The sequence below is a fragment of the Scyliorhinus canicula genome, chromosome 14, assembly GCF_902713615.1.
Source record: "Scyliorhinus canicula chromosome 14, sScyCan1.1, whole genome shotgun sequence".
Classification (NCBI taxonomy): Eukaryota; Metazoa; Chordata; class Chondrichthyes; order Carcharhiniformes; family Scyliorhinidae; genus Scyliorhinus; species Scyliorhinus canicula.
Window position 1 is genome coordinate 145,947,933 of NC_052159.1, and position 20,099 is coordinate 145,968,031.

At 46.7% G+C, this 20,099-nt stretch overlaps 1 protein-coding gene across 5 annotated transcripts in view; it reads left to right on the plus strand.

Moving 5' to 3' along the window:
- Positions 1-20,099, plus strand: part of LOC119977810 (Krueppel-like factor 12) — a 283,688-nt gene that overhangs the window by 132,526 nt on the left and 131,063 nt on the right. The gene's annotated exons all lie outside the window — the stretch shown is intronic.

Here is a 20,099-nt window from a genome sequence, read left to right on the forward strand (position 1 = left end):
ATTCAGAGAATGAAAATGCACGCAATAATCACAGATACACATTTCTTATGATTTATCTTCAAATACTGCAGATATAAAATCTAAAAAATCCATTCAGCATTCGTTTATGATGCAACAATTAATTTAGAGAGCATCATAGAAGCAACTTGGATTCAAGAACCAATGATTAGCTTAAATGAACAAGAGCTTGCTATCAGGAAATGAGATCGATACTCTGAAACGTAGAACATACTGTGCAAAAAGAGGCCTTTCAGCCCATCGAGTGTGCTTAAGCCCTCACTTCCACTTTATCCCCTTAACCCAATAACCCCTCCTAACCTTTTTTTTGGACACCACAGGCAATTTAGCATGGCCAACACCTAACCTGCACATCTTTGGAAGGAAACCAGAGCACCCGGGGGAAACCCACGCAGAAATGGGGAGAACGTGCAGACTCCACACAGCCAGTAACCCAGCGGGGAATCGAACCTGGGACCCTGTGAAGCCACAGTGCTAACCACTATGCTACCATGTTGACCACGTACTTGGGCAATCAAACGTAACGTGCAATCAAATAGCAGTTCCACATTCGTACCAGTTGCCCTTCAGTGAAGTGACAATGTTTCTAATCTTCAAAAATTATTGTGCGAAATATAAAATTTCTTTGACACGGCAAAAATATGTGGCCAATCATATATTTGTCTTCGAAAATTTAACATTAGAAACTTTAAGACCATAAGACATAGGAGCAGATTTAGGCTATTCGGCACATCATGCCTGCTCCACCATTCAATCATGGCTGATATGTTTCTCATTCCCATTTTCCTGCCTTCTCCCCATGGCCCCTGATCCCCTTTATTGAACAAGAACCTATCTATCTCTGCCTTAACAACACTCAGTGACTTGACATCCACTGCCATCTGTGGCAATGAGTTCCACAGATTCACCACCCTCTGGATGAAGAAATCCCTCCTCATGTCTGTTTTAAAGGATCATCCCTTCAGTCTGAGGCTGTGCCCTCGGGTTCTAGTTGTTCCTACTAATGGAAACATCCTCTCCATGTCCACTCTATCTACGCCTCTTGGTATTCCGTAAGTTTCAATGAGATCCCCCCTCATCCTTCTAAACTCCGATGGGTACAGACCCAGAATCCTCAACTATACCTCATATGACAAGTCCTTCATTCCGGGGATCATTCTTGTGTACCTCCTCTGGACCCTCTCCAAGGCCAGCATGCCCTTCCTTAGATATGGGGCCTAAAACTGCAGTTCTCCTCTTGCCAAACAAGAAAATATTCAGATCCTGCTCACATTCCTAATCCTTTTAGCATTTCCTTCAAAAGTGTTCCTGTCTTTTCACACAATTGTCTTTGAAGCAAGTTTCTTTGCCGTATCATCATTTTTGATCATCGTTATGAGTTGAATTCACTTTATCATATTTCAAAGAAAGCACTGTGCATGTGAATACAGGAGACTTTTTTCTCTTTTTTTTTGAATTAGCATCCAATTCTGATGATCTTTCCTGTAAATTTTTCTATTGGTCAGTGAGAAAGGGTTGTCTTCATAGAATGCATGGAACAGACCATTCGGCCCATCGAGTCTGGACTGACCCTCTGAAAGAGCACCCTAACTAGGCCCAATCCCACGCCCCATTCCCGTAATCCCACCTAACCCACACATCTTTGGACTGTGGGTGGAAACCGGAGCACCTGGAGGACATCCACACAGACACCGGGAGAATGTGCAAATTCAACACAAGTCACCCAAGGCCGGAATTGAACCAGGTCCCTGGCGCTGTGAAGCAGCAGTGTTAACCACCTTACCACCATGCTTCCCTCATTGTGCCACTGCCCTTTAGGTAATTTGCATTTTTAAAGATTGAGTTCAACAGATTTTATTTCAATTCTGTTTACATATACCTGTCCGTATGTGTGTACATAGAAAGTGTGCACCCATGCTTCCATATTTAAAATAAACTATTGTTGTATTGTGAGGTTTATAAGGTTATTACATCTTGGGACTGTACTTTTAAATTTATTGGATCAGGTGACCTGTTCGGCCATCTGCCTGACAGTGAGCCTGGGAAGTTTGATTGTCAGAGATCAAAGGAAGACTACGATTGTTTTATTGGGAAGAACGTGCAAGGTATTTATACTTGGAGATAATAGCTGAGTTTACAATTAGACTGTGAGTCTCCCAAAGTCACTGAAAGGTGTTGGTATTGGGTTGTAAACAGTTGTGTTGGAAAAATCCATTTACTTCTAAAATGAAATGGAGTTGAGGTCAGGGATAGATAATTAGCATTTCTACCTGGATACAAGGTTAATGGCCGCGATTCTCTTGATCCGCGACTAAGTGCTCCGGCCAGCAGGAAAACTAGAGTAATTTCCGTTAGGAGCGACTCCAAAGTGCCATGCAGGCATTAATTCCATAAACGGGATTTCAGTGCCATTCCATGGCACACCGGGGTTCCAGCTGGGTCTGAGAGGGGTGAGATCTCACCTCACTGTCAGGTCTCACAGCGCTGAGATGGGAGCGCCATTTTTAAAGGGCACCCACGTCTCAAGAAGCTGCTGCAGCCGCCCTGGATCCCTGGCAGGGAGATCCCCCCCTCCGCCCCACCACCCACCTCCGCCCTCAGAACTCCACTTCAGCCCCTCCCCCCTCCCCCCCATAAGACTCTCCATTCAATCCCTACTCATTCCCCTCCAGTCCCCTTTCAGATTGTGACCCTTGACCGTGCTAACCTGGCACCTTGCACTCTTGAGGGGTGGCAAAGGGGTAAGCACCCTCCTGACAATTGCCTCCCGGGTGCTGAGAGGTGTCCTTCATAGGAGGTGGGAGTCAGGGGGCTTGTGCAATGCAAGGCTGGAGAATCTCAGGCTAGGAGTCTGTCCTGGGATGAGGCTGGTCTTCCCAAATGCAGCCTCTAAACCCATTAAACAGCCACCCAGTATCTAAACGTGAAGATTTTCTCATAATAAAGTGAAAGCGATCCCATCTGTACCCCTAAACCTTTTCTGAGGTCTAGCAGTATGTCCCACACCATTACTTGCTGAAAGCTTTTTGACTGACAAGTGGAGGCAATTTCAAAGGAGAGATTTGGATTATTTATTCATACAGCTCTGCATGGATCAATTAACTCAGGGGAGCAGCTGGTTTTCTAACCACAGTTTTTTTTTTAACAAGGCTGCCTCTTTGTTCTCAAGTACTTCCTAGAGAGAGCAGGGGTTGCCTGCATCCACAGAAAACTCATATCATAGACAGACAGCAGTGTGGTCAGCAGGGAGAAATGGCTTCTTGTATCTGCGAGCGATTACTGCCATATGCACGGGTGGGGTTGAGGCGGAGGGGGGAGGGGGTGGGGGGGGGGGGGGAAGAGATGGCCTCTAGTTGAAGAAATGGATCTGCAAGCATTTAAGGATTACAGGAGATTTATAGTGGCATGGCCAGGCGTAAGGAAGTAATTGAAACAGGCTTTACTGGTAGATGTAAGGAACTCCAGATAACTGAGGGAAGCACCTGGAGATGGTTACCTGAAGTTGCTGCTCGGTAGAACAGGAATACAGAAACTTCGGGAATAACTGTTTCACTCTCTATGGAATCACACGCCTTTTAACAAGGGTGTTAAGTATAAAAGGGGGACATTATTTTGAGTAATTCAAAGTATAAGTTGCCTAAGAAAATGAAAATAGGGTTTAGTCAACAATGTTTTTCAATTAACCATTTGTTACAGTGAAAGTTTTCATTATGAAAATCTTTTGTGTCATTCTTTTAGCTAATAACCAGACGTTTGAATCTCTTTCAAAGTTTAAAAGCCTTTACGGAGATTGTAACAGTATTTCTGCGAGTTAGGGGGCGCGATTCTCTGAGGCCGCACCGGTTGGGAGTCGCCGGCCGCGCCATTTTATTGCGCGACGCCGGTCCGACGCCGTCCCGCCATTCTCCCAACCGGCGAGAACGGCCCCGTTGAGTTCTGCGCCGCGCCAGCCGGAGAATCGCCCGAGACACTCACAACGGCGATTCTCCGCTACCCCCGCCATTCTCCGGCCCGGATGGGCCGAGCGGCCGCTCCGACCCGACAGGTTCAACACTTGATCACTGCCGGCGGAAACTGTGCGGAGCTGGGGGGGGACTTCCTTCACCTGGGGGGGGGCCTCTGATCGGCGGGCTGACCTCTCTAAAGGAGCACCTCGTTTCCTCCGCCGCCCAGCAAGATCAATCTGCCATCTTCTTGCGGGGAGGACGGTAACCGCGCATGTGCGGGTGACTTCGTTTACACGATGCCGGCCGCGTCATTTACGCAGCGCCGCTTTTTACACGCTGCCAAGGCCCAGCGCACGTAAAATACGCGACGCCGTTCCTAGCCCCCCGGGGGCGGGCTCCGAAGCCGGAGTTAAACATTCCGGTTTTCACTCCGACGTCGGGACTTTGTCTCCATTTCGAAGAATCGCGCCCACGGAGTTTAGGACTTGGAGGTATAGTCAAAAGATTTGAGCAATGACTTTCAGATGTGGAATTAAGGAAACATTTGTTTGTGCAAAGGGTGATAAAGTTTGGAACGTTCATCTGCAAATAGCAAATGATGTTGAACCAATTGTTAATTTTAAAACTGAGATTGCTAGATTTTTGTTAGCTGAAGGTATACAAGGATGTGGGGCAAAGGTGGACAGAGTTTGGTTTCAAATCAGCCCCAATCTCATTGAAGAATAGGCTTGAGCGACTCAGAGACCTACTCATGTTCCTATATTTTCACAGCTATTCAAACTTTATTCCATTGCAATTTTATTTCTAACCAAAATGCACAACATATTTTTTTTAAACCTCAATGTAGATGGAGTTTCATTTCTACTTACCTTGGGTGCGATTATATAAAGTGCAATACTGAGTTCGCTGCCCATGAAATATTACACCTCATTTTCTCTTCCATTCGCTTCAATGATTGAGCGTGCTCTATGGGGTTGGCAGCAGGGAGTGAGGGGCTAATCCAACATTATCCTATTTTCCCCATTGTCCAGTGTTAAAATTGCCCCTCTCACCTCAGTTTCAGATATTTCTTGGGCTTAGCTTTACTCTATATAGGCTTTTTATAATTCATTTTTACAATATGTGGGCTTCACTGCCTAGGCTGGCATTTGTTGCCCATCCCTAATTGCTCTTGAAAGGTGACGGTGAGCTGTCTTGAACCCCTGCAATCCATGTGTTGTAGGTGCACCCACTGTGCTGTTAGGGAGGGAGTTCCAGGATTGTGACACAGCGACAGTGAAGGAACGGCAATATATTTCCAAGTCAGGATGGTGAGTGACTTGGAGGGGAACCGCCTGGCGGTGGGGTTTCCAGGTATCTGCTGCCCTTGTCCTTCTAGATGGTCTTGGTCGTGGTTTTGGAAGGTGCTGCCAAAGGATCCTTGGTGAGTTCCATGCAGTGCACCTTGTAGATGTAACACAAATGAAACAAAATGGATGCCCTCAGCCATATTTGTTTATAGGAGCAGGAGTAGGACATTCGGCCCATCGTGTTGCTCTGCCACTCAAAACAATCATGGTTGATTATCCACTTCAATACTTTCTGCCCACACTATCCCCATTTCCTTTATGCGATTGGCATTTAGAAATCTGCCAATCTCTACTTTAAAAACCCTCAATGGAACATGGAAACAGGAGTGGGCCATTCAGCCCCGCAAGCCTGCTCTCCCATTCAATGACATTGGCGGATCTGTGGCCTAAATCCATGTAGCTGCCTTTGGCCTATAATCCCTTCATGCCTTTGCTTAACAAATCTCAGATTAAAAATTAATAGCTGGCCTAACATCAATTGTCATTTGTGGAAGAGAGTTAGTTGCGAACCTCTACCACCGTTTGTGTGTCCTAACGCCGCTCCTGAATGGTCTGGCCCTAATTTATGTACTATGCCCCCCCCCCCCCCCCCCTCCCCCCCCCCCCCCCCCCACGCCAGTTCTGGAATCTTCAACCAGTGGAAACAGTTTATCTTCACCTACGCTGGCATTGACTGAGCTTCCACAGCCCCCTGGGGTAGAGAATTCCAAAGACTCCCAACCTTCTGAGTAAAAAAAAGAAAATCTCCTCATCTGGATCCTAAGTGTCTTCCCCCTTATTTTGAAATCATGTGGCCTGGTTCGAGACTATTCGGGCACGTTTGTGTTTGCAATTTGCTCTCAGACAGCATGAGTAATTCTTTTTTAGATTCTTACTGAGTCTGGCTAAGTTTCAGAGCCAGCTAGTGAAAGCCGATGACCCAGACTGAGATCAGCGTCTGGCTGCAGTGCTGGATAGCAGTGTTATGTCTAAGAGCATAACTTAACTCAAAAAAAGTGAAGATATTTAAACCGGAGCTGTTTGATAGTGCTTGAAATGCGTTCTTTCCTGGGAGGTGATGTAATCAGGTCAAAATGTGGAAGGGTTTCGAGTTAAAGCTGGCCAACATAATGACAGATCAAAAATAGTGGGGGTTTTATCTGCAATCAATGGTTTTTAATTAGTTTTTGTACATTAGTCCCTTAAAGCTCTATTTCTAGACAAATCCCAATTCTTAAAGCTGTATCTCCAGACAAATCAAAACCTCAATAAGCAGTTTACTTATACTCGTTGTAGGCGGAGATGGTGACGTAGTGGTAATTCTGCGGGACTAGTAATCGGGAAGCCCAGACTAATGCTCCGGGGACATGGGTTCAAACCCCACCACGGCAGCTGGTGGAATTTGCATTCATTTAATAAATCGGGAATGTAAAACTGGTCTCAGTAAAGGTGAGCATGAAACTATCATCGGCTGTTGTTTGAAAATCCCATCTTGTTCGTTAATGTCCTCCCTGCAGGCAAGGAAACCTGCCATCCTTAACTGGTCTGACCTCATGAGACTCCAGACTTAGAGCAATGCATGTGGCTCTTATCTGCTCTCTCAGATGGGCGAGCGAGCCATTTGGTTCAAGGGCAATTAGGGATGGGCAATACAGAGGGACCTTGCCAGCCATGGCCACACCCCATGAAAGACTGGGGAGAAAAAATGAAATTGATCTTCAACAAGAAAACCTCTAACTTTTCCTTCAAGTTGTAAACTGTTCTCAACCCGGCCAAAAGTTGCAGATAGGTCAAGAAGGACCGGAAGGTAATGTTTATTTTTCATTCGGTCACATAGGAATTTTCAGTACTGTGGCGCGGGGAGGGGGGGGTGGTGTTATTGCAAGGATTCAAACACTGAGTTCTGGGAAAGGTGGGCACAAATTTAGGAGTGGCAGAATATTCGAGGACTTTGGAGAGGAAAGGGAGTTGGGAGAGCAAGTGTTATTGATGAGGACTGAGGAATCCAAAGGTTAGTTTGTGAGGAGCGGGATGACGGCAGCAGATCTGAATGAGAGAGGGACAGAACCTGAGGAGAAAGATCCATTGATAATATCGACTAAAATGGGGGGGTCCGGAGGGGAGGTTGAGTGTCCAGAGGTTAGAAAGAATAGGGTTGAGGTGGCAAGAGCTGGGACTCATGGATAAGATTATCTTGGAGAGGGCATGAAGACAGATAGGAGAAAAACTGCAGAAATATGTGAGTTCAGGGCTAGGGTAGGCGGGAATCCTTTGAGGAATTTTGGCAGGAAGAAGGGAGTGAAGCAGCAGAAAGAACTGATAAGAGGTGAAGCTTTACCTAACCCCCGCTTGCATACATATCAGCCAGGTGTAGGGCACTATTGAGAGAGACCAGGAGCAAACAACTTGTCTACCTTCTCACCTATGTGAATGGTACAAGATATAATTCGTGCTTTCCCATCTCCCATGTGCTCAATCACCTACCTTGTCTCCTGGTCCACTTTTGATATAAATTTAGATTCCTCTTCCTTGTGTTCAAATCTCCCCATGGCCTCACCCCTTCCTATTTCTGTAACCTTCTTCAGCTCTGCGGCCTTCCAAGGGCAGAGTTCATCCAAGCCTGACCTCTTCTGCTTGTTCGATTTCATCAGCCCCATCACTGCTGGCCATGCCTTCAGCAGTGTGGGCTCCAAACTGTGGAATTCCTTCCTGAACCTCTTCAACTCACTACCTCTTCCTTTCTTTCCACCTTTTAAATGCTTCTTGAAACCTACCTCTTGAGCAAGTTTTTGGAAGTCCATCCGAATATCCCGTTATGTTCTAGCACCCTTGCCTCAAAGTCACAAGGCTCCGGGATTAGGTCCCACACCAGGAGTTGCACATAAAAAAAATTGAGGTGACGCTCCGGTGGAGTACTGAAGTGTCGGAGACACCGTCTTTCAGGGGAGGCTGCATCTGCCTGCACGGGTGAATGTAAAAGATCACGTGGCACTATTCCAAAGAAGATCAGGGGAGTTATCCCTGGTATTCAATATTTATCCCCTTCAATCAGAGTCACAAACATAGATTATCTGGTGATCATCACATTACCGTTTGTGGGCATTTACTGTGGGCACTCTGATTGTCGCATTTCCTTCAATGGTGTCAACGTTTCCAAAATACTCCCATTAGCTCCAAGGCACTTTGAGACACCTGGTGAGTATGAAAGCATTATATAAATGCAAGTTGTTTTCATTATGGTGCCAAATATAGTATAATTGTTCCTGTGGGTTGATGGGATATTTTACTATGTTCAAGGTGCCATATAAATGCTTAAAGATCTCTCAAAAGGAAGGAAAAGTGGGCTGATCAATTCATTTAGGAAAAATGGACATTTGCATTTACTTTGACTCACTTTGGCTGAAATGTTCCAGCCCTTCACACCGACGGGATCTTCCGGCCCCACCGATGTGGACGAAGGTTTCAACGATCCGCCAGGCCCACCATAGGTTCTAATTCTGGTCACAGAAAGAAAGAACTTACGTTAGCACAGCCCCTTGTGACATTTCTTAGGAACATTTCGAAGCATTTCAGAATATTATTAATTACTTTTCCAAAGTCAGCCCCGATAAGTCTATTAACGTAGGACCTTTAAACACCTTCAGAGTTACTGCAGAGAAGAGATTGGGAGCATTGATTAATGTAATTGCTCTTACCTGCACTAAGTCAACGGGCCTTTTACTCATGGCAACATGACACAAATGATAATTGAATAACCAGTTAATTTTTTTTATGGCATTGTTTGAGTAAGGAATGCCAGTGGGGAGAACACCCTACCCCTACTCAAATAATGCCAAGAAATCTTTAATGGACCAGCGGATTATTATTATGTGGTTTTCTGCTTCGCGACAAACAATTTTGATATTACCGCACTTCATCAAGCAGTGAACTTAAGAATCAACCTGGGTGATGTGTGGTGAAGTTCTGGAATAAAGTTTGAACATACAAGCCTCTGGTTCAGAGGTGAGGGAAAAACCAACTGAGCCAACTCAATCAAATCAACATTACAATATGGTCACTCAGACTGAGAGCTTTCCTACGCCTCGTGACGCGCTAAGCAGACAAAGTGCATGCTTTGATCTTGGACGGGATTCTCTGTCAGCCGACGCCGGAATTGGGCGGCGAATCGCATGTGAGGCGACAATCGTGGCCGGCACCTGGCGCCCGGCAGATTGCCGTGCTCCCGTGCCGCGATGCATTCTACTCCGCACGTACAATAAAAAGCTATTGGCATATTGACCCGGTATTCTCTGGGGTTCCACGATGCTCCGCCTCCACCAGGAGGAATTGCCGATGGTGAGGTTCACTTGTGGTTTTAAAAATCGGGAAACAGGCGCCGTGGTTGCTGAGGGAGAGGAGGTACAAAAAGTGTCCAGCGTCGCTATAGTGTGCTGACAGTTGTGCTGCAGGCCAGGGGGCTTCTGCCAGGGCCGGGGGAGTAGTGAGGGGGGCCACGAGGTGGGCTGTGGGCTCGGGGTGGGCGGTCACAGACCTCAATCGCTGCAGCCTGCAAGGCAGCCATGCGGCTGCGCACACCGCTGACTGCTCACTGTGATCTTAGAGTCACAGGTTGTATGGGTGTCCACCCATGCGACCCCCCTATGTATCATCTGGCCCCAGCGGGCCCATCAATGGGATGGGTGCATTCCAGCACATCTCGTGCCATCTTGTTGGCTGGGTTAAGTGTGTGTGGGGAGTGGAGTGTGTATATGTGGCTGCCGCTTGTCAGCCTCTCAAGTGGCAATCCTGACCCAGCAAATCGGACACTGTTTCCCATTGGAATTGCTCGTGTTCCACGTGGTGCTGGCGCTAGCCCATTAACGGGTTCCGGATTAGCTCCAATTTTCATCAGCTCCAATTTTACTGTCGTCAAAGTCCACCGATTCTGTCCCGGGGTCAACATTTAGTCTCTTAAACAGGGAAATAAAATAGAATTACAGCAAATTGCCATCGATTGTCCACATCCATTTCTCAATTATATATTTGGTTCATTGTAATATTTGTCAAGATTGGCCAAAGGAGTACATTTAAAATTTTATTGACTTCGTGTCACCTGTATGCATTATTAGATGAAGTGAACCAAGGCTAAATGCAGAATAAAGAGCAATTGTTCCCTGTTCCACAACATGCCTTCGGCAAAATCTGAAAACAACGGGCAGTTTGCTCTGCCCTTGCTGGTGCTGAACTTGGATTCAGGAAGGGAGTGCAGTAGTTTGGAGCTTAATGGCCGGTACAGACACGATGGGCCGTAGGGCCTCTCTCTGTGCTGTAAAACTCTGGGACTAATTAGGGGGGGATGGTGGCTTGCCAGAACTCCGTTCCTTCCTGCCTTGGCCGGAATTAAGTTCTGGGTGGGAAGGCGCACAGTCAACCTTCTCTCCCTGCCACCCAATTAACCGCATAAGAGCCTCATCCCACAGCCGCTGGTATTAGCCCAGTGTTGGGCAGGCCTGCCCACATGTGGTACGCACAGCAGTTAAACTGTGCGGCCAGTTTGCCATTTCCGGATGAGCCCCCTTGATCAAAAGCACTCAGTCTTTTGGAGGGGGGGGGGGGGGGGGGGGGGGGGGGGGGGGGGGGGGGCACGGCAGCACAGGGTTGCTCTAGGAGCCCAGATTCGATTCCCAGCTTGGGTCACTGTCGGTGCGGCGTTTGCACTTTCTCCCCGTGTCTGCGTGGGTTAGCTCCGGGTGCTCCGGTTTCCTCCTGCAGGCCAAAGATGTGCAGGTTAGGTGGATTGGCCTTGCTAAATTTCCCTTAGTGTCCCAAAAAAGGTTAGGTGGGTTCCTGGGTTAAGGGGATAGGGTAGAGGAGTGGGCTTAAGTAGGGTGCTCTTTCCAAGGGCCAGTGCAGACCCGATGGGCCGAATGGCTCCCTTTTGCACTGTAAATTCTATGAATGCCTGACTGAGGGTCTTGACAGCAGAAAGTGGGAGACTAATGAGCGCCACCCTCTGCCCTTGTTGCCAACCTCTCATACCCTACTCCCCACAATTCCCATGCCGTGATATCATCAGCCCCCTCCCCATTACTTGCCTGTGTCGCTCCCTGCTTATAGGACTCTTGTGCCTGTCCTTCCAATGGCCGCCATTGGTTCCCCAGTGCTGCCTGATTGGCTTGTGATTGGCCACCCTTGTGGGCTCTGTGTGTCGGTGTATTGTAAACCCATGTCCTAACAGCTCACTCGGCTAAATCGCTTGCTTTTAAAGCAGACCAAGCAGGCCAGCAGCATGGTTTGATTCCCGTACCAGCCTCCCCAGACAGGTGCCGGAATGTGGTGACACAGTAACTTCATTGAAGCCTACTCGTGACAATAAGCGATTTTCATTTCATTTCACATTTAGACTCTTAAAGTTGAACAGTGGAACTAAGATTTTAACCGACCAGATTGAGCTCCAATCAAATCCAATTTCAAAAGGTGAAAGAATGCAAACTCTCTATTCCATCCAGTCCCTGTGTCCTTTTCTGATTAAGCACCTCCAAAATATGTAATGACTTAATTTTAGTGCATTTGCATCACAACAAAATATATTTGTATTTCCTAATCAAATAGTAATTTCTTTGAAATCCACCACCATTTCCTAAAATGATTCTAATTTGTAGTACACTTTGGAAGAGGACCCGATGCAATATCTGAACAGTGACAATCATTTATCCTTATCTTAGAGGTGCCGCATCAATGCCACCTAACATTCTGCTCTTTCATGGTATAATGATAGCATGCATTGTAGAATGATCTTTAAAATTACCATCGGGCCACAGGTTTCTTTGCTTAAAGCAAAAATAGTAAAATTGTTTCACCATTAGGAGCAAGTGTGTCACATCATCCAACACCATTTCCTGTCTGATGTCTGTCTCATACTCCTCCACATCGATGTAGAACAAAATTCCATTCAAAAGGAATAATATTTATCTGCAAGTGAAATATAAATACTGAATGAATTGGCTCATTCAGTCCCTGATGATACTGAGGAAGGAAGAAAGTCAATGCCAACATGCAATTAGTACAATTTGTACATAAAATATTCTTTATTATGATGATACAGACACACATCAGTATCTGCAATCTGCTAAGCCGTCTTTCCCACAACCACTTAAGGGTATCTCTTGCTGATATTACCAAATTTCTTGCATACCAAGGGTGCAGCAAGGGAGGACATCTATAAGAGTATTTGTGTCTGGTAGTGACAAAGGCCTGGATGAGGGGTTCAGCGACGGATGGGTTGAATATGGGGTAGGCTTTGAGGCATGCTACAAAGCTGTGTGTAGACGATCACCTTCATGAGTAGTGTATGGGGTGGAATGTTCAGCTTGGGGTCAAATGGGGTGTGGAGCTTACGGGCAGTGGGGTGGGGTATGGACGAGGAGACAAAAAGTTCGAATTTCAGAGCTGAAAACAATGGTACAGGTGCCATTCCTTCAGGCGTTCTGGCGATATCGAACAGTGAAGGGCGGAACCAACCACTGGCAACAGAGGAAACGCATTCGCACAGATTGTCCACTCAACCATGTCAAAAGATTGCAGAGCGGATGAGGGCATATAATTCATCCATCACAAATGGGGGCATTGGAGCCTTCACATTGGGGTATTTTAATGGAATTGGAGAAATGGGAGTCTGATTGCAGAGATTGAAGTAAGGTGGACACAAACTTGAAAGCAGAAAACACATTCAAGGACGTTGAAGAGGACTCAGAGATTGGAGGTGGTGGGCTAGAAATCGAACTGTGTTGGAATCCACGGATGCCTTAGTTTTCAGCTAATGAGGGCCCTGAGTCCTGGTTTGTGATCCTTGGGACAAGTTTTGCTTTGAGTTCTGGTGGTCCTCTGTGGTTTTCCGGCGACCTAACCGGGAGCAGCCACCACTGAAAGATAACTTTAATATATTTGTACAGAACCTGTGTGGCTCCAGGGAGAACAGGATTGTGCATCCTGGCTCCACTGCACGCCTGACGCCTGTTGAAAGCCTTCTCGCACTGCCTCCATCTCCTGTCCCCCATGATTACGTACCGGAAGGCCCAAGCTAACCAAGCAAGTAGCCAGGAAAATGGGAGAGGTGATGATGCAGATGATGGCAGATCCCAAAGCTTGCAAAGCTGCGGCCAAGGAACTCATGTTCAACCAGGCTTTGGCCTCCCATTGGCACACGTTGGCCACGAAACAAGAAGCCACATAGACCTTTGAATCCCCCGTGTTAGTTAAGAAGGGTGGGAGTGTTGTCACAGGGCTTTTTGAGGAGAGGTTGATCACAGTGTTTTTAAAACATCAGAAACCACACCTGAGATGAAGTAACCATTTGCTAGCATGCAGCAGGCCAGGAAGGAAGTTACATTGCCAACAGTGAAGTGGAAATTGGGCCAATGTTGCAAGATGTATGTCGATACATTTAGAAAGGATATTAGGAGAGAAGCTGGGAAACATTCAGGGCTGTGGGGAGCAGGGGGAGATATTTGATTTGAAGGACAAGGTGATATTTCTTTGCAACCTTAAGATACATGTTTTTACCAGCGAATGTGTGCAGGAAATTAAAAATATAACTGCTGTACCTTTTTACATGAAAGACAACTGCAGGAGGAATGTGTATTCTCCAGTTTGCATCTGCTAGCAGTGACAATAAAGGCTCCTACTGCAGTGTCAGTGCATGCTCAGAGCATCCATATTCTTTCCATCCTATTTAGTAAAATATATCGAGCAGGTAACTCTGGAAATAAGAAGCGTAGACTATTATTTGGGTATCCTGCAAGCCACGACTGCACAAGGAGCCTAATTGGTTTTAATTCCCCATTTACAGCGCCACACCTGCTGAGTTCAGAGCTGGGATGATTGCCAAATAACCGACAGACTTCTTCTGCTTTTGACACCTACACAACTCTATAAATTATCCAGCAGATGGGGGACATTCTTCCGGCCACCGCTCTATGGGTGTGTTGCCAACTCATTCTGTTGCCAAGCATCCTTCAGCGAGAAGAAAGATAATGGCCTGGGTTCCTCAACAATCACCATCGCTGATATTCTGTGGCTGAAGGAAAAATAGCCCGGAGAAAATCCTGTTCGTTCTCTCTTCTTTCTGAAACAGATTGGTATAAAGTCATTGTTTCACCCGCCAGCTTGCACGAGAACGAACAAATCTTACTTTACAACGTTCCGAAAGTTTGGGTCTGATGCTGTGGTGAGCAGTTATCCAAGAAAGCGAACCCTCTTGGGATAAATCAAAAAGCAGCTCTTACTTGACAATACGGCCCGGACTTTTGCTTCCCAGGTCGGTGCACAGAGGTGGGGTGGGTGGGGGGGGGGGGGGGGGGTGCGGTATCCCGGGTCTGTTAAACCGACCTTTAAAATGTTCACCTGCAGGTCGTATTTCATTTGGAATTTGGGACCGTCACCCCTGGAACGAGGGATGCAGTCAGTAGAGGAGGAGGCGAGCTGAGCAGAAGGCTTGCCCCTATGTTCCAGCACTGCATTCTTTATCATAGAATTTACAGTGCAGAATGAGGCCATTTGGCCCATCGAGTCTGCACCGGCTCTTGGAAAGAGCACCCTACCCAAGGTCAACACCTCCCCCTATCCCAATAACCCAGTAACCCCACCCAACACTAAGGGCAATTTTGGACACTAAGGGCAATTTATCATGGCCAATCCACCTAACCTGCACATCTTTGGACTGTGGGAGGAAGCCAGAGCACCAGGAGGAAACCCACGCACACACGGGGAGGATGTGCAGACTCCGCACAGACAGTGGCCCAAGCCGGAATCGAGCCTGGGACCATGGAGCTGTGAAGCCATTGTGCTATCCAAAATGCTACCGTGCTGCCCATTCGAATAAATAAATAGGAATAGAACAAAAAACATCTCTCCAGCCCTCGCCCTCACTCTCCCCCACACCCTTCCATGCGCCTTCCATACCATCTATCCCATTTCATGCCTCCATGGCTACTCAAACCCCCTATGCTAGTACATACCCCTCCACCTGCTCTCCTCATCGCCCTTTATAGCCCCTCTGTCGATTCAATTGGAACTCATGGGAGGAAGAGCTCGGGATAGAAATAGGGTGGGAACGTTGGAGCAAAGCACTGAACAGGGCAAATTCCATCTACACACGTGCAAGGCTAAGCCAAATGCAGCTGAAAGTGGTGCACAGAGCACATCAAAAGGGTGCCTTGCCTAAAGATGTGTCAGGACTGACACTAGTCTAACTCCCACGAAAATGGAACAGGGTTTAGAATTTTCTGGGATTTCTGCCACAATGGGGAGCCTCTCTATTGTGGCAGGAATCTGGGACTTTGTCTTCTGTGTAGGCTTACTGAGAATGGTTAATGACCAAATAGAGCAGCTCAATGGCTGAACCGCACAGCTCCTGAGAATTGTACAGATACTTCACACTTGCAATTCCTCAGGTTGGGAATTTCCAACTGCTGCTGGTCTGTCATTGCATGAAGGGATTCAGGTAGTGTTCACAATTGGAAACCGCACAGTGTCTGAGGGAACATCTGAATTATGAGCAAGAGAAGGAGTTGGGCACTGGGCCCCTGGGATCATGGCCGATCTGATCTTTATCATTACTCCACATTCCCATCTATTCGACGGAGGTCTTTCACTCCTCTGCTTATCAAGAAACTATCTACCACTGTCTTAAAGATATCCAAAGACTGGGCAGGATTTTCCATAAAATATGGCAAAGCTTCCGGTTGTGAGTGAAAAACGTGGGATTATCTCCGGAAACACAGCCAGGTTTTCTGCCATTCTGTCAAGAAAAGAAATCGGGTGCATGGTTTGCGCCATCACACAGGTGGGGCTAGGCCGAATAGAGCCAACAAGGCAAGCTCCACAGAGCCATCTTTAAACACTGCCACAATCTGTGGAAGAAATCAACGCCCAACATGGTCAGCATGACAGGTTTTCGTTTTCGCTTTTCTGGGCATGATCCTGATCACATCACCAGTGGGTGAAGGGGGAGATCTCAAACCAAGATCTCGCCTGCGCAAATGCCATGAAGGCCCTCTCGGGAGATTTAGCGGCCATGGCGGGATTTGACCCTGTGGCTAATGGGCACGCTAAATCCCGCCCTTGCTCCCACTGCCTTTTATGGAAGAGAATTCCAAACACTCACAACCCTCGGAGAAGGTGTTGCACGTTTTACTTGAGTGTATTACACGTTTTATTGGAGTGTATTAACACGCCTCCGTTTAAAGGCCGTGTGCTTAACACTACTACAGCTCTGTGTATGTGAGTTCTGCTCGGAGTCGCCAGGTGCCGTATTTAGACACCTCACAAGTATATCAAGGTCAGGTTCAAAGTAATAAAACTGTACACCGATTAGTAAGTTCAAACGATTGATATTTATTATAACCAATATAATAAATACACATGCATACGCTAAAGACTAATACTTATTTCTACTATTAAACGACTAAATACTTATCTAAGTAGGAACCAGCAAGGTCAGGGGACAAGGCCTTTGTTCCTTTCTGGACTACACCTTCTGTTCACTAATAGTCGGCTAGAGTATAATCAATGCCTGGGTCACGTAGCGAGCGTTGTTTTGGCACTTACTGAACGATGGCTGGTGCTCAACGGCTGGTGATGGAACTGGAGTCAGGATGGGTCTCTTCTCGATGGGTGGGGCGGTCTCTAGGGTCCTTTGTGATGGATACTTCTGGTGCCGTTTCGTCTGGGCGTCCACTCAAAGTATCCATTCAAACCCAAATGTTTCTATTGTGTGGGCCTAGATCTGGTTCACCTCATTACTATGCAAATCGTTGTTGCCATTTACACCTTAAGCTGAGATCCTGCACCTGGCCATAAACTGGTTTCTGTACATGCAGAATGCTAATTAGCCTTCTGCAAACTGCTTGTCCTTGCTAAGACTGTTTTCTCCCTGCAGCCTTAGCAGTTCTCCATTTTGGTAGCCCAGTGTCCATCTTAGGTGGCTACAAAGGAAAGGTTTGTCTCAAATGCGTTAACCCTTATTTATAAATCGTGACCTGTGGTTCTAGATTCTTCCACTAGAGGGAACATGCCCTTTGCTGCACAGCAGCACCACAGCGTTTAGCACTGCTGCTTCAAAGCGCCAGGGATCCGGGTTCAATTCCAGCCTTGGGTGACTGTCTGTGTGGAGTCTGCACGTTCTCACCGTGTCTTTGTGGGTTACCCCCGGGGGCTCCGGTTTTTTCCTACAGCCCAAAGATATTCAGGTTAGGCGGATTGGCCATACTAAATTGCCCCTGAGTGTCCAGGGATGTGTTGGTTAAGTGAAGGGGTTATTGGGATTGGGCGGGGGAGTGGCCCTAGGTAGGGTGCTCTTTCAGAGGGTTAGTGCAGAGTTGGTGGCCCGAATTGCCTCCTTCTGCACTGTAGGGATTTTACGATGATCACTGTGATTACCTTGTCAAGATCCCTTACGATCCTATATACTTCAATCAAGTTGCCTCTAACTTTTCTCAACTCCAGCACAAGCCTAGATTGTCCAGGCTTTCCCTGTAAGGCGACCCACCCATTGCAGGCATTAGTCTGGTACTTTTCTGCACTGGTTCTAATGCATTTACATCCTTATGTAAGGAGACCAACACTGCACACAGTACTCCAGGTGTGTTCTCATCAATGTCCTGTATGACTGAAGCATAACCTCCCTACTTTTGTATTCAATTCCCCTCATAATAAACAATAAAATTCTCTTAGCATTGCTAATTGCTTGCTGTACCCGCATACTAACCTTATGCGATTCATGCCCCTCTTGTTTAGATGTATTGGTTGGGAGGAAGAAAACAAAGCAACAATGGTGCAAGAAGGGAAATGATTGGTCGGGATGGCGGAGGGTCCAAAGATGTGCAGCTAAGGTTGGATTATGGGGCTAGGGAGTGTGAGTCTAGTCAGGGAGCTCTTTCAGAGGGCTTGTGCAGACCTCATGGGCCGAATGGCCTCCTTCTGCACTGTGAGGATTCGATGCTTCTATGGATACTGGACAGCAGACTTCCAACTCAGATTCAAACCTGACCATTGCAACTACCGTGTTGCAAAGATCCTCTCATTCCTCATGTTTTCCTTGTTCTTCGCTGATTAGATTATTTGCGTCCTCCCCGATAAAAGTGGCTCGGGGAGCCGAATGCCGCTGACATCCACTGCACCTAGCCCATTGTGGCCCATGAATGGAAACAAAAGTCACTTTGTGCAAAATTGCGCCCAGGAGGCATGAATAGCTAAATTAATCTGTAGTGTTTTAAAGATGTCACTTGTCGCCTTAATTGTGTGTTTCGCCACATTCACTCTGTTCTGGGGACTGTGCCAATTAGAGTGTGCAGGTTAATATGGCCAGCCCTCTTTAATTTGTACTAATTTTAAATTTAAAAGCTTTCATTTAGTAGTTTAATAAGAAGGCTCAGTTCAGCAGAAAGCCTTTTTGAATTAGCAACGTTTCCATGGTTACTGAAAGGTGCTTCCTTCTCGCCAATCCTCTAGACTTGGTGAAATTTATAAGGGCAGCTGCTCTCCAAGTAGTTATTATCTTTTTGAGTTAAAGGCTGAGAGTGTAGGTGGACAGTTGAGTAGTTATCCAGCTCCTCGCTGTTTGTCGATTGGAAGCTGTCCATTTGCTGTAAATAACCTTTCGGGGTCCAAAATCAAGATTTTGTGAGGTTTTTTTTGTTGCTTTACAGCCATTTTGTAGTTTAAAATGCAGCAGAAATAGAAAATTGCCCCATGTATTGAATGCTGAATGTGGCAGCATGGTTTCCGTCAATCACAGTAAATGGCCCTTGTTGCCATGGAGAATTTGAGTCCGTCAGCCAGTCAAGACAGGTGTTGCAGCTTGCAAATCAAAAACTGCAGTCGATTTAAGATGAACTCGAGATACGAGAGCAGTTTTTTTTTTTGAATCCTGATGACCAGTTAACCTTATCACTAACCCCAGACATGAAGACAATTAAAAGTTGTCAAATAAACCAAGCATTTCTTAACAGGAATTCTTTGTAGCAGTATATTCGATAGAATATAAAGTCAGCCTCTGATGAATCTGGAAAGGTTTGGAGTTTCTGCTAGTCGTCGTCCTCCACTCTTTCTCTTTCGTTCGCTTCAATATGCCAACAGTTTTACATCAGGTGTTCAAACTACTTCTGATTCCTTCCAGTCTCTCCGACCCTGCCCCTCACCCACATCCTAATATTCATCTTGTTCCTCAACACAGATCTCGATTGTTTCCCCCCCCCCCCCCCCCCCCCCCAACAACTCTTTAATTTTAACCTCTGTGTGCATTAGTCCTGCTCTTGGCTTCTTTCTCTTCCTTTCGAGTCTCCAGGGAATTTGCAAACGCCATGAAAAATCTAATCTGGACATCTGGAACTTTGAGGAAATCTCTTCTCCCGCGAGCAATTTTCCCCAGGGTTGGAGAGGCCTGAGTGCATGTGGTGCGTTTTTAAAATTCCACCCAGCCAACATCCTTGTTGTGTTTTGCGGCATGATGTCCCATCTGTTAGCTCTTGCTGCCGGTGGTAACCGTGAGCCTGAAACTTGGCAATACCATCCGTTGCCTGACTTGATGGATGGCTGTGGACTGGTGAGAGAGATGAATACCTCATTGCGTGTCCCATTCAGCCAGCTTCCAATGGGTCTTGGAGATGAGTGGCAACCTCTTCACTATCCCCCCCCCCCCCACACCCCACCCCACCACCCTCCCCCTCCCCATTGCCAATTATTTAAACACATTTGACTTCCCTTGCTTAAAGAAAGAGTATTAGAATGTCTGAACCCAAAGGATGAAGAACCTCAGTCCCCTTCAAGG